The sequence below is a fragment of the Halichoerus grypus genome, chromosome 2, assembly GCF_964656455.1.
Source record: "Halichoerus grypus chromosome 2, mHalGry1.hap1.1, whole genome shotgun sequence".
Classification (NCBI taxonomy): domain Eukaryota; kingdom Metazoa; phylum Chordata; class Mammalia; order Carnivora; family Phocidae; genus Halichoerus; species Halichoerus grypus.
The window spans coordinates 72,046,414-72,061,115 of record NC_135713.1 but is presented as its reverse complement, the minus strand read 5'-3'; the positions used below and the strand labels follow the sequence as shown (position 1 = coordinate 72,061,115).

Below are 14,702 nucleotides of genomic sequence, written 5' to 3'. Positions count from 1 at the left end.
AGTAAATGAAGGAATAAGTAGGTCATTGTAGATGATTGAATGAAGGAACAGAAAGGGAGGGAAGATTCAAGGTCAAGATGGATGCTTTAAACCCAGTTGATGACAAAAGAGAAGAAAGAGGGAAGTTAGAAAGACAAGATGGAATGAAGCAAAAGTTGTATTTTTTAAAGAAGTTTAGCTGAGAAGAAAAGTGAAGCCAATTGGTAGGACGCTTTAGACATGCATAGTACTAGAGCAATTTAATTTTTTTCTCAAGCTCACTTTCTTTCTGGATGTTTTAAAATCTTTCCTGGCTTATTAAATGGTTCAGAAACATGGAGATGCTGCTTTTTTTTTTTTTTTTTATGACAGCTATGTTGAGATATAATTCACATAATTCACCCATTTAAAGGATACAATTCAATAATTTAATATATTTACAGATTTGTGCAACCATGCATACCATCAATTTTAGAACATTTTATCATCCCAAAAAGAAACTCTTCATGTATTAGCAATTGCTGTCCATTTCCCCAAACACCCTAATCCTAGGTAACCATTAATCTACCCACTGACACTATAGATTTGCCCATTCTGGACAATTCATATGATGGAATCATTCAACATGTGGTCTTTAATGAATGATTTCTTTCACTTAACAATGTTTTCAAGGTTTATCTGTGTTGTAGCACATATCAGTACTTCATTGATTTTTATTCCTAAGTATTATGTCATTGCATGGATATACCACAAATTATCTATTCTTCAGTTGATGTACATTTAAGTTATTTCTATTTTTTTGGCCAACATGAATAATCTGCCATGAATGCTGGTGAAGTTTTTCTGTGGATATATTTTCATTTCTCCTGGATATATCCCTATCAGTGGAATTCCTGGGTCTTATGGTAGCTCTATGTTTAATGTTTGGAAGAACTGCCAGAGTTTTCCAAAGTGGTTTATTTTCCCCCCACAATAGTTGCATCATTTTTTATTTCCACCACAGTATATGAAAATTTCAATTTATGCATATCCTGTCAACACTTATTATTATCTGTCTTTTTAGTTATAGTCATCTCAGTGGATGTGAAGCGTTATCTCATGGTAATTTTAATTTCCATTTGTCTTATGACTAATGATACTATCTTTAAAGTCCTTACTGGCATGTTTTTATACCTGCTTTGAAGAAATCTCTATTTAGATTTTTTGCCCATTTTAAATTGGGTTATTTGTCTTTTTATTATTGAGTTGTTAAGTATTCTTTATATATACTAGATACAAGTCTCTTATCAGACATATGATTTGTATATTTTCTTCCATTCTGTGGTTTGTCTTTTCATTTTCTTTTTTTTTTTTTTTTTTAAGATTTTATTTATTTATTTGAGAGAGAGAGAATGAGAGACAGAGCGCATGAGAGGGAGGAGGGTCAGAGGGAGAAGAAGACTCCCCGCTGAGCAGGGAGCCCGATGCGGGACTCGATCCCGGGACTCCAGGATCATGACCTGAGCCGAAGGCAGTCGCTTAACCAACTGAGCCACCCAGGCGCCCCAAGTCTTTTCATTTTCTTGTAAGTGTTCTTTGAAGCACAAAAGTTTTAATTTTTGATGAAGTACAGTGTATCAAATTTTTTTCTTTTGTTGCTTGTGTTTTGGTGTCACATCTAAGAATGATTTGTCAAATCTGAAGTCATAAAGGTCTCTCCCTAAGAGTTCCACCTTCTAGGAGTTTATGGCTTTAGGACTCACATTTAGGTCTTTGACCCATTCAGTGTAAACTTTTGTATATGAATATCCAGGGTCCTAGCACCATTTGTTGGAGCATTAATTATGTCCCCACTGAATTATTGATAAAATCAATTATTATTATTATTATTATTATTATTATTATTATTATCTTAGAGAGAGAGTGCGAGTGGGGTTGGGGAGGAAGGGGCAGAGAGGCAGAGAGAGAGAGAGAGAGAGGATCTTAAGCAGGCTCCACCGCCCTGCTCATAGCCTGACGCAGGGCTCAATCTCATGACCCTGGGATCAATACCTGAGCCGAAATCAAGAGTTGGCCGTTTAACTGACTGAGGCACCCAGGTGTCCCCCAGCTTAATTATTTTGGTATCCTTATTGAAAGTCAACTGACCATAAATGTGAGGGCTTATTTCTATTCCACTGATCTATGTACCTATTTTTATGCCAGTACCAAACATAATTACTGTGGCATGGTAGTAAGTCTTGAAATTGGGACAGCAAGTCCTCCAACTTTGTTTTTTTCAAAATTGTTTAGATATTTTGGTGGCCTGAATTTTGATATGAATGTAAGGGTTTGTCAGTTTCTGCAAAGAAACCAGCTGGGATTTTGCTAGAGACTGTGTTAAATCTGAAGACGAATTTGGGAGTATTGGCATCTTCACAAAATTAAGTCTTATAGTCCATGAAGATGGAATATCTTTACATATATTTATATCTTTAATTTCTTTCAAGAGTGTTTTATAGATTTCACAGTATTATTTTTGCCATTTCTTTGATTAAATTTACTCTTCAGTATTTTATTTTTTATGCTATTACAAAGGGAATTGTAAATTTCATTTTCAGATTTTTCACTGCCAGAGAAATATAGAGAAATATAATTGATTTTTGTATATTCATCTTGTGTCATGCAACCTTACTGAGCTCATTTATTAATTCTATTAGTTTTTAATGGAATATTTAAGATTTTCTATCTACAAGATCATGGAGGTAGTTTTACCTCTTTTCCAATCAGAATATATATTATTTCATTTTAAACCTAATTGTCCAGGAATGAATCTCCAATACAATGTTGAATAGAAGTAGTGAGAGCAGACATTCAGTCTGGTTCCTGATCTTAGGGTTTAAGATTCGTTCTTTTACCATTAAGTATAATGTTAGTTTAGTTTTTAATAAATATCCTCTGTCAGGTTGTGTGTGGTGCTGGACTTAGGTAACTAGTATTTTATTAAAGATTTTTGGTTCTACGTTTATGAGATAATGTTTTTTAATTTTCTTTTCTTTTGATGTCTTTGTCTCATTTGGTACCAGTTTAATACTGGCCTCACTAAACAAGTTGGGAAGTGTTTCTTCCTTTTCTGTATTTTGGAAGGTTTTATGGAAGAACTGGTATCAGTTCTTCTTTAAATGCTTGGTAGAATTCACCAGGGAAGCCATATGAACCTGGGCTTTTCTTCTTGGGAGTTTTTGATTAAAAATTCAATCTCTGCAATTCTTAAAAGTGTATTCACATTGTCTGTTTCTTCTTCGTGGTTTGTGTCTTCTAGGAATTTATGCATTTTCTATGAGTTATCTAATTTTTGGTCTTCATTTGTTTATATTATTTCCTTAAAATCCTTTTTATTTCTATAAGGTCAATAGAAATGTCCCCGCATTCCTCATTTTAGTAATTTGAGTCTCCTCTCTTTTGCTTCATTGGTATAGCAAAAGATTTATCAATTTTGTTGATTCCATTTAGTGTTATATTGAGATAGCTTAATTTACTTCTGTACTTTTTGTTTTCTGTATGTTTCATGTCGCTTTTCTTTCTTTTCCCTCCTTTGTATTTTCTTTTTCATAAAGTAAATATTTTATAGAGTAAAATTTTAGTCCCTTTAATGATATTTCACTAAATATTTTGAGTTACTTTCTTACTGATTGCTCTTGGGCTTACAGTATATATCTTCACTTATAAGAAATTATTTTCAGATACATAATTAGTTTATTCCAGTGAGATATAAGATGTTAGTGAATCCTCCAAATTATCTCAATCTTCTGTATTCCATACAAACACCCATAGATATAGCTCCAAAAATAAATTGTTATAATTATCACTTTATGTAATTTGATGTCTACTGAAGAACTGAGAGAAGAAAGAAGAGCAAGTATGTATTTATGGTGATTGTGTATTAGTCTCCTTTTGTTCCATTTTTGGTTCTCTTCATTTGTTTCTCTTGACTCAAGTTACCATCTGCCATATCCTCACTCCAGTACATATTTGTTTCCACACACATCCTTTGTGTTTTTATCATCGCATATGTTGTATCTCTATATATTACAGGCCCAACAATCCATAAACATATATGCATAAACATTTATGTAATTGTTTTTAAATAAGGTAAGAAAAAAGGAAAAATATTGATGCTATGCTTTCTTTTATTATGTAAAAATCTTCACTGAGGCTGTGTGTGTGTGCATGTGTGTATGTGTAGGTGCACACACGTGAGCATACACATATTTAAATTGCTGCCTGGGGTCACTTGCTTTTAGCCTGAAGAATTTCCTTTGTATTTCTTATAAGACAGGTTGGTCTGCTAGCAATAGATTTTTCCAGTTTCTTTCTTTATTTCTGTGTATTCTGGGAAAGCTAATTTTGTCTTCATTTTTAAAGATAGTTTTTTCTGGATATAAGATCCTTGTTTTACACCAAAGGCACAAACAACAAAAACAAAAATAAACAAGTGGGACTACATCACATTAAATAACTTCTGAACAGCAAAAGAAACAAAATGAAACGGCAGACTATGGAATGGGAGGTATTTGTATTTGTAAATATTTCTAAACCATATATCTGATAAGGGGTTAATAGCCCAAATATATGAACAGCTCATATAACTCGATATCAAAAAACAACTATTAATCCAATTTAAAAATAGGCCAAGGACCTGAATAGATACTTTCCAAAGGAGACATACAAATGCTCAACAGGTACGTAAAAAGATGCTCCAGATCACTAGTCATCAGGGAGATGCAAATCAAAACCCCAAGGAGTTATACTGCATTGTTAGAATGGCTGTTATCCAAAGGGCAAAAGATAACAAGTGTTGATGAGGATGTGGAGAAAAGGGAACCCTTGTCACCTGTTGGTGGGAATGAAAATTGGAATAACCATTACGGAAAACAGTATGGAACTTCCTAAAAGGATTAGAAATAGAACTATCACATGATTCAGCAACTGCACTTCTGGGTATATATCCAAAAGCAATGATAATGGGATCTTGAAGAGATAAGAGAGATATCAGCACTCCCTTACTCATTGCAGCATATTTATAAGAGTGAAGATAAGGGAACAACCTAAGTGTTCCACAATGGATGAATGAATAAAGAGAGGTGATATACACTATCTAATATAAAATTAAATATAAAATATCTAATATATTGGAATATCATCCAGCCATAAAAAAAGAAGAAAATCCTGCAATTTGCAACTTGAGAGAATCTTCAAGGCATTCTGCTAAGTGAAATAAGTCAGACAGGGAAAGGCAAATTCTGTCTGATCTCATATGTGGAATCTAAAATAGCTGAATTAATAGAAAAAGAGAGAGACTAGTGGTTGACTGAGGCTTAGAGTTCGAAGGAATCAGGAGATGTTGGTCAAAGGGGTCAAACTCCCAGTTACATGATTAATAAGTTCTGAGGATCTAATATGCAGCATGGTGATTACAGCTGATGGTACTGTATTGTTTACTGGAAAGTTGCCAAGAGTAACTCTTAAATGTTCTCACCTCACATGTACAATAGAATGGTAACTATGTGAGGTGATGGATGGATTAACTAACCATATTGTGGTAAACATTTTGCAATATATATGTATATCAAATCATCACTTTGTACCCTTTATACTTATACAATGTTATATGTCAATTGTACCTCCATAAAGCTGGGGAAAAGGAGATTTTTGTTGATATTTTTTTTCAGCACTTAAAATGTCATTTCACTGCTTTCAAGCCTCCATTGTTTCTATGAAGATACCAGTTTTTAATCTTCTTAGGATTTTTTGTAAGCCAGTAGTCATTTTTCTCTTGCTTTAAAATTTGTCTTTGTCTTTGTATTTCATTCTTACTGAGATATGTCTGGGTGTGGATCTCTGTATCTACCCTATTTGGAATTTGTTGAGCTCCATGGATGTATAGATCAATGTTTTTTAATCAAATTGTGAAGTTTTCAGCCATTGTTTTCTGGAACTTTCTGGTTCTTTTCCTTTTCCTCTTAGTACTCTAATCATGCATATGTTCCTGTGCTTTAATGTTGTCCCACATTTCTCTAAGGTTATGTTGATTTCCTTCATTCTTTTTCTTGCTGTTCTTCAAATTGCATTCCCTATCAAATTGCCTTCAACTTTACTGATTCTTTCTTCTATCAACGTCTTCTGTTGATCTTCCCTAGAGACATTTTTATCCCCAGAAGTTTCAATCACTGAATGTTTCAATCCCAGAAGTTCCATTTTGTTAATTTTTATAATTTTTGTTTCCTTATTGATAGTCTCTATTTGATAAAGCACAGTTAACACAGCTACACTTATTTCCTTATGTATTGTTTCTTTAGTTTTTTGACCATTGAACATCCTAATAATGGCTTCTTTGAAATCTTTGTTAAATCTGACATCTAGACCCTCTCACAGGAAGTTTGTGTTGCTTGCATTTTTTTTTTTTTTCCGTATATGGGTCACACTTTCCTGTTTCTTTGTATGTCTTGTAATTTTTTTGTGAAAACTGCACTTTTTAGGTATTTAAAGAAGCTCTGGATACTGATTCCCTCTCATCCTCCAGGGGTTTTTTTTTGTTTTGTTTTTGTTTTTGTTTTTATTTGCTTGTTTAATGACTTGGCTAGACTATTTCAGTCATGTCTATTTCCTCTGCTATATGAAGCCTCTGATGTTTCTCAAAAGGCTCAGTTTTGGGTATCTAGACAGCCATTCTAAAATGACATGGTTTTTAGCAGGACTCTGTCTTATTCTCTGATTTCTCTGTTAAGGTGCTTGCCTTATTTAGCATCATCTCAAACTCCATCTCCACTCATTTGAGGCTGATTGCTCTATTGTTTTCAAAAATAACCTGGGGAGTAAATTACCCCTCAGTCTAATCTAGTTAAATTTAGCTTTCCTGGGTGCCTCAGTTGGTTGAGCCTCCCTCTTGATTTCAGCTCATGTCATGATCTCTGGGTCATGAGATCAAGCCCTGCGTGGGGGTCCTGAACTCAATGGAGTGTGCCTGTCCCTCTCCCTATCCCTGGGCCCGCCCCCCCACGCCTCTCTCCCCTGCTTGTGTGCCCCTGGTGCATGTGCTTCTCTCTCTCTCTTATTCTCAAATAAATAAATAAAATCTTTTAAAAAGATAGCTTTCTTTGCAGGAATAGTTTATGGGGCCAGTCTTTGAGATTTATTCTGACCCTAAGAGTGATTTCTTTAGCTCTCTTTTTCCTTGGTGTACTCTGTTAAACTAGCTGGCATATGATCTAGCTTCTTCTCAATGAGCTGCCAGCCTCCTCCTCTTAACTGCTTACCTTCAAAATCTCTGCTGTTTTCAATCATAACTACTTAGGCTTCAACTCCTCACACGGTTTCATATAAAGTCAGTTACTTTCAGGAAAGCTTTTGACCTCTTTCTTCTTACATATTACCTCATCCCCTCGTCAGAATCTCTGCACTACTGCTCCAGAGTTGTGTAAGGGTCCAGTAGCCGGCTTAAGTCTTATAGCAAATAAGGTGCTGGGTAAGAATGGTAGCCTCTGGTGTTCTCAGTTTGTATCTACTTATGTGGAACTTCCGCTCTGTAAGCAAGACGGGGAAAAAGCAATCAGATCATCAGTATGTTTGGCCTGTTACTCCTGGGGTAAGTTCTTTGCACTGTGAGTGGGGGCTGGGTGGAGGAAGTGAGCCTCAGACCTCATGGCCACGTTGATCAGTATTTTAGCCTTTGCAACTTAAAACTTGGAGGGGGTGGTGATATGACAAATGCTGGTAGCTGATAAAAACTGTGTTTCTTGACTGGGACCTAAGAGGAAAGGAAGCTGCAGGTTTTATTTAGACCTGCCTGGAGCAGAGCTTCTGACATTCTGAGCAGGAGGATGAGGCAAGGAGGGAGATGGTCAAGGCCCAAGTGCCACAGCCCCCCACGGTTTTATAGAGATCTAGTAGATTTCTTTCAGCATTTTTTTTTTTTTTTTCATTTTGTTTGTCCTTGGGATAACTTCCAGGTGTTTGTTTGTTTTCTGTTTTTGTTTTGTTTTTTACTTCCCAATACTTTAAATGGTAATTTATTTGTCTCTTACAAATTTTCACTTATACCAGTATAGTTTGTTGGAGAGTGGATATGGCTTCTCACTGTGCCATTATGAAAGTTAGGAACAATTTGAATACAGCTGATATTTCATATAATAAGGATGGTAATATTTACAAAATTAATAGATAACTTGGCAAACCAGCTGTGTGGTAGAGATAGAGTTGTTAACCTCATGGTTGCTTTCATGGATCCTGTTTCTATTGGGCTTATTTCTCTTAAGACAGACATTAAATAATAAAATAAATAGTATATTTAGAAAATGAATAATAAGAAGCAATAACAAAATAACAGTAAAAAGGAGCATAATGTTACGGTGGTATAAAGAGAATGGCTCAGCAGCAGGCAAGAACACTGTAGCAGAATGATTTGGGAAGGCCTTACTAAGCACGTGGTAGTAGAGCTGAGGTTGGAAGAAGAAGCCAAGCATGTGAACAGTCCAGGGGTGATGATTGCAGAGAGAGGAAGATGAAGAAGTTTTCCATAATCATCATAGCTAATAATTTCACATTTTCAGCCAGACCTTTGGCACTATTCTAAGTGCTTTATTTACACATTAACCCACTTCAAACATCACAAGAGTCTTATGATGTTAGTACTGTATTATGTCTGTTTTATAAATAACACTGAGGCAAGTAAATGGCCCAGCTGAGGTGAAAATACAGGAAGTCAGGGTCTTTCTTGAAGGGCAGATATTATAGAGTCATATTTAACACCTACATGCCAACCTTGGAGAGAGGAGTCTTATTAAAGTTTTTAGTGTGAAAGAAGATTTGATGGAAAGAAGACCCTGAGTTTCAGCTTTTATTTTGAACTTTTGGGTGAAAAGATGACAAAAAGTGTCGTAGTCCAAGTGGTTAATAAGATCAAGGGGAAATTGCACTTTGTTTTGCTTTTGTTGTTGTTGCTGTTCTTTAAAGGTTGATAATAATCCAAGCGAAGAGCTACTAGAGATGGAGAAATTAAATATGCAGGAATCAGTGTAAATAATTGAGTAAGGTCCTAATGGTAGAAGGAATTGGGATCCAAAGCATAAGAAAAGTATTATAGAGGAGCTATATTTGGGGAGCTATTTTTTTGTGATAAAAGTGATACTCTTTGCAAAGCCTTGAGGTTGAGGTAATTTCTCAAATTAGCAAGAATATAAAATTTAAAGCTAAGAAGGAACTTGGAATCAGATGAGGAAGGAAATAAAAAGAAAGATGAGTAAGTACATTTGCCTTTTCTCAAATAACAGTGTTGCCAAATGCCAATAGAGTCTACAAATTCAAATATAGGGGCCATCAAATGTTTTTCAAATAAACTAAAAACATAGATGAATTTTCACATGATTTAAAATATTCATGTTTCTAGAAGCTGTTTTAAAATTTTGTTTATGTAATAAATGCATTATATGTGTGTTAGAGGGATAGAGTCATTTTATTTTCATGTTAATAGAGGGGATAAAAGAGAAAAACCTTAGCGATTAGGCAGATGTACAGAAGTAAGTAAAAAAAAAAAAATGATCATAGCTACACTTGAATTAGCTTATGTACCTGAAGGGAAAAATATATGCCATGATGAGTTTCAATAATAGTTCAATTACAGTAGATCTTGTGAAGGGCCAGTTAGAGGCTTGACAACAAATCTATCAAGTTCAAAAATAGTTTCTGAGAGTCAATTGAAGGCACTGACAAGCAATTATATATTTACATAGAAATCCAAAATCAAATAAAGTTGTCTTAGTTATCCATATAGCAGCTAATTGACCAGATGTATTCCAAAATAAGACCATCTCATATTTGCATCATAGAAGTAAATGAAATTGTTAAACCAATTTCATCTAAATAAAGGAGAATAAAATGAAATTTGCAAACATTAACATAAGATTCAATAGCTGACATAAAGCATTTGTGGAAATGTGAAGAGCTCCTAGAAGACTAAGGAAAATGCATTGCCTTAAATGTCCTTCAAAAAGTCTTTAAAACGTCTTGCATCAAGTAAGAGTAACATGACAATTATACTAACAGAGAGGTTATAACTATTTGGTATCTATGTTACAATAATATGTACTCTATCATAAAATGAGAAAGAAGTGATGTGACATTTTTAAGACATTGGATGATGAAAATACTAAATGTTTTATCACCATCACCTTTATCCAGTGTTGTTTTCTTTTTTCTGACTTCGTGTATTGATGATGTGGCAATTGAACTGAAAGATAGATTTCTTGCTTATATTGTGCATGTTGCAAGTTTGATCTTCAAAAAGTAATGGTTATGCCATGTTTCCCTTTTTTATTTGTTGTATTGCCCAAAGAAAAACTGTTGATACATTAAATTTTATCCTGTTTTCTTGTCCTTTGCAAAAACAAACACCCCTCCAAAAAGCCCTAGCAATTTTGCAACACTATACCTGAATAACCACACAAAAAAGTGAAGCCCAAGTATGGGCTGGGTATCTGAGGGAGAGTGGTCAAAGAAGCATGTAGAATCTAGAGGGAGGAACCAAGGTTAATTTTTTTCTAGCCCAAAAGGCATATCATCAACTAGATGTTAGGTCACATATTCTGAAGTTGCTTATGAAGTTCACATTCAGCCTTTTCAAAACAGTTCATTTTATATTTAGTAATTCTTTGGGGGGGCAGGTGGTGGGTGAAAATGAAATATATATGAAATATGAAACAACACAAAGGAAAAGAAGAGCTATAAAAAAGCTAGGAGTATCTGGTGATAAGTTAATGGTTTTAGGGTAGCTGTCCTTATTAGTGGACAAGATTGGGAGACACTAGTCATTTAAATTTAGCCTAAAGTCAGATTTGTTTAAGAGAGAAAGGGAGAGAGAGGGAGGGAGATAGTTATACCACAGGTAAAGAGATAGAGGAATAAACTATTTGATATAGGAGGGTTTTTTTTGTTGTTTTTTCTTTTAAGATTTTATTTATTTATTTGACAGAGAGTGAGCACAAGCAGGGGGAGCAGCAGACAGAGGGAGAGGGAGAAGGAGAAGCAGACTCCCTGCTCAGCAAGGGGCCCGATGTGGGGCTCGATCCCAGGACTCTGGGATCATGACCTGAGACAAAGGCAGACACTTAACCGACTGAGCCACCCAGGTGCCCCTGATATAGAAGTTTTATGCTAAAATTATTTTTGTACACCTGGACAAAATATTCCAAATTTTTCAAGATTTTACCACTTCGTGAGTAGGTAAGAATCGTACACTCTTCTGTAGCACTGTGACAGAAATGGCCCAGCTGAACCTAGATCCATACTGTCATGAACCAGGAAGGTCAAATACAATTTCAAGGATTCAGACTCAAGCCAGGGTTCAGCCTCTGGCCAATAAATAAAGTTTATTGTTTGCCTTTATGCATTTTAGTGTTATTTTAACAGTTAAGAAGCTGCTTTTGATAACATTGAATGTGTATGCAAATTTATAGCTAAAAGAATATATGTTGTAGCATTGTTTCTACTAACAAAAAGGAAATATATTTTCATCAGTTGTGTGTCACTGTATGTATTAGGAGCTCAATACAATGAAATACTATTTAGTAATTGAAAAGTAGCCATACATGAATATTGGTTGACATGGAAACACAATCATATATTACTGACTAAAGCTAGCTGCAAAATAACTACATCCATGAAAATATATTTTCATTACCTTGTCTACCTATTCTTAATACCCTCTCCAGCACAGGTAATCTAAACATTTTAAGGTGTCTTTTTATTTTGTTGTTCTCTTATATCATGGACATTCCTGTTGTACCTGCGGTGTTAATTTACAATATTATTAGTGAGCTATCACCCTACCTTTTGAACATTGTGTTCTTTTTAAGATAAATCTGTTTCCTTATGTAAATATGATCTTTGCTTTTTTCTAAGTATTAGTAAGATACTTCATTTGATGCATTTGTCTCATACTGTCCTTATGATTGAATTTCCAGCTAATCTTTAGTGGAATCTAGCGTACTCAGGACATGAACCTGTATGGTCGTGTAAACCAATTGCTTTGATTTTTTTTCTGTAACACCAAAGTGTAATGTAACCTATACAAACTAATCCATTTGATTTTGAAAGTAAGGTGCAGTAACATCATAAAATAAGCTGAGTAGCTTATGCTCCTTTTTATTTTCTCAAAGAACTTTACAAGAGGTGAATTAATTGTTCCTTAAAATTTTGGTACAATTTCGCTATACATATATATGTGCTCATTTTATTTTTTAATTTATTTACTACCTACTAATCTCTTAGTTTCTCTGTATTTTTGCTCTAGTTTAGGTTCTTTTTTTCATGACAAATATGTTCATTTTATCAAATAACAAAATTTATTTTACAATAAATTATGAAAGGAATCGGTCTTCTTCTCTTCATCCTCATTTGCAATAGGAAGGGCAGATGGACCTGTCTTGGGTAGTTATTCACTTCACAGATTTTTAATTGAAATCATTTTTACCTTTCATGTCTTCATTGAAGTAGAAAACATCCTCTGTATGGCATAGTTGAGTAACAGGACAGCAATAAAATGTTGATGCAGTATTTATATAATGCCAAGAAATATTCTAAGTCTTCCATGTTTGAGACCACAGGCTCTGGAGTCTGATTTTTGCCAGATTTGTGATCTGGAGCAAAATATTTAGTCTCTATGGGCCTCAAGTGTATAATGTATAAAATTGTAGTAACATTGGACTATATGAAGATGTAATACGTAATTTCAGTGGTTTTCTTTTTCTTGTTATTTCTTGTTTAAAAAAAAAAAAGTTAACAGAGAACCCTAATATATGAGAGAGAAAACTAGAACTGTTCTTTTTGAAATGGGTCTGGGGGCTCACCAACTTACTCTCCCTTATCTGTGTTCTCCTGTCCACTCCAAAACAGGTAGCTGAAGAAGTACCTTTCTTTCTTTCTTTCTTTCTTTCTTTCTTTCTTTCTTTCTTTCTTTCTTCTTTTTCTTTCTTTCTTTCTTTCTTTCTTAAGATTTTATTTATTTATTTGACAGAGACATAGCAAGAGAGTGAACACAAGCAGGGGGGAGTGGGAAAGGGAGAAACAGGCTTCCCGCCAAGCAGGGAGCCCGATGCGGGGCTCGATCCCAGGACCCTGGGATCATGACCTGAGTTGAAGGCAGACGCTTAATGACTAAGCCACCCAGGTGCCCCAAGAAGTACCTCTTTAGATATGGAAACATTCAGGGAACGGAGTTAAAAAAGAACTGTGTGGTGTGATCAGAAATGAGTATCATTTGGCTACATTGTTAATTCTGCCTTAAGTAGAAGTTGGTAGTTTTAGGAGTGGGGTGAAGGAGTGGGGAGAAATGACATGTCTTCTTTCTTGTTTAACATCAGCACAGTAAACACTCCACTTATTATTAGTACGTCACTGGACCATGTTTTGGCATGCAAGTGCTGGGCATAGGTAGTGGGACTAGAGTCTCTCTGTTTAGCTTTAGAGCAAGTGGAAGAAATTTGTCTTTGATGACAGACAAACCTGGGATCAGATCCTGGCCTCTGTTTACCAGAAAACTGTATGAAAGTTAAGTCATACGATGAGACTGAATTTGTTCATTTTTTAACTTTATGAGATAGCCCACCTTGCAAGATTATTTTGAAGAATTCTGGTGATATCTATAAAATTTCAGATTGTCTTTAATTTTAATGTTTGTAATGCATGGCACTGCCACTGTTTTACCTCAATTTTCAAGCCAAATGCTCCTGATATATTACTAATAGTAGAGCTGGCCTTTATTGATACAGAAATGACTCTTTGGACTTTACATAAAGTATTAGGGATTTACTAATTCTCTTAGAGGTATTTACACAGTTACTTGACTGAAACTATACATAGTGCTTAAAGCAGTCTCTGACTTTATCAATGTTAATCAACAAACCTATCTAATATTTTGCCTACTACCTGTTTTGACCACTACCAATATGGAGACTCATCCTGATCTTTATCTGCCTGAATATGCCTTTGCCTAAATCCAATAGGGATGACTACACATCATTCCTGGTTGAGATAATCTGACAGCCTGAACCTTATAAGACATTAACAATGCTTGAAGGCACAAATTTTTTAAAAATTATTATATGACCATACAATAAGGTTATAAATGCTGGCATGACCTTCCTAGATCATGAATGATTCATCCTAAATCATGTAAATAATGAAAAAATTAATGAAAATCAATGAAAAAATCATCATAAAACATACTCATTTAGCACATGCTAAATGCTTCCAAAATGCTACTATAGAAAAATATGTACCTCTTATGATAAAGATGACTAAAAAATAAGTAATATTTTAGTAATATCTTCTATTCTATAATAAGAAGTAATACCATCTCTCCAAATTTTATAATTAACATAAAGTATATTATGAATATCTAAAGAAATACACATTTATATTGGAGTTTAAACTTTACATGTATTTTTATATACATGTGATAGTATATATGTATATATTTGTGTATGTGTGCATGTGCATGCATGAGATGCACTTGTGATTTTAGGAAAATTGTCTCATTTTTCATTCATGTTTCATTTGCATATGTCCAAGAATCTCATAAAAATGATTTAAAAATAAAATAAAATTAATTGATTCATACCTTTGAATAAGGCAGTACTTTCACCTCGACAACCCAGTGCAATTCCTGATATTCTTATTTATTAGTTCTGCTCTAAAGCCTACCTAACTAT

General features: G+C 34.5%; 1 long non-coding RNA gene across 1 annotated transcript in view; it reads left to right on the top strand.

The window, feature by feature from the left end:
• LOC118540106 (uncharacterized) overlaps positions 1 to 14,702 on the top strand; it is a 1,202,880-nt gene that overhangs the window by 948,398 nt on the left and 239,780 nt on the right. The gene's annotated exons all lie outside the window — the stretch shown is intronic.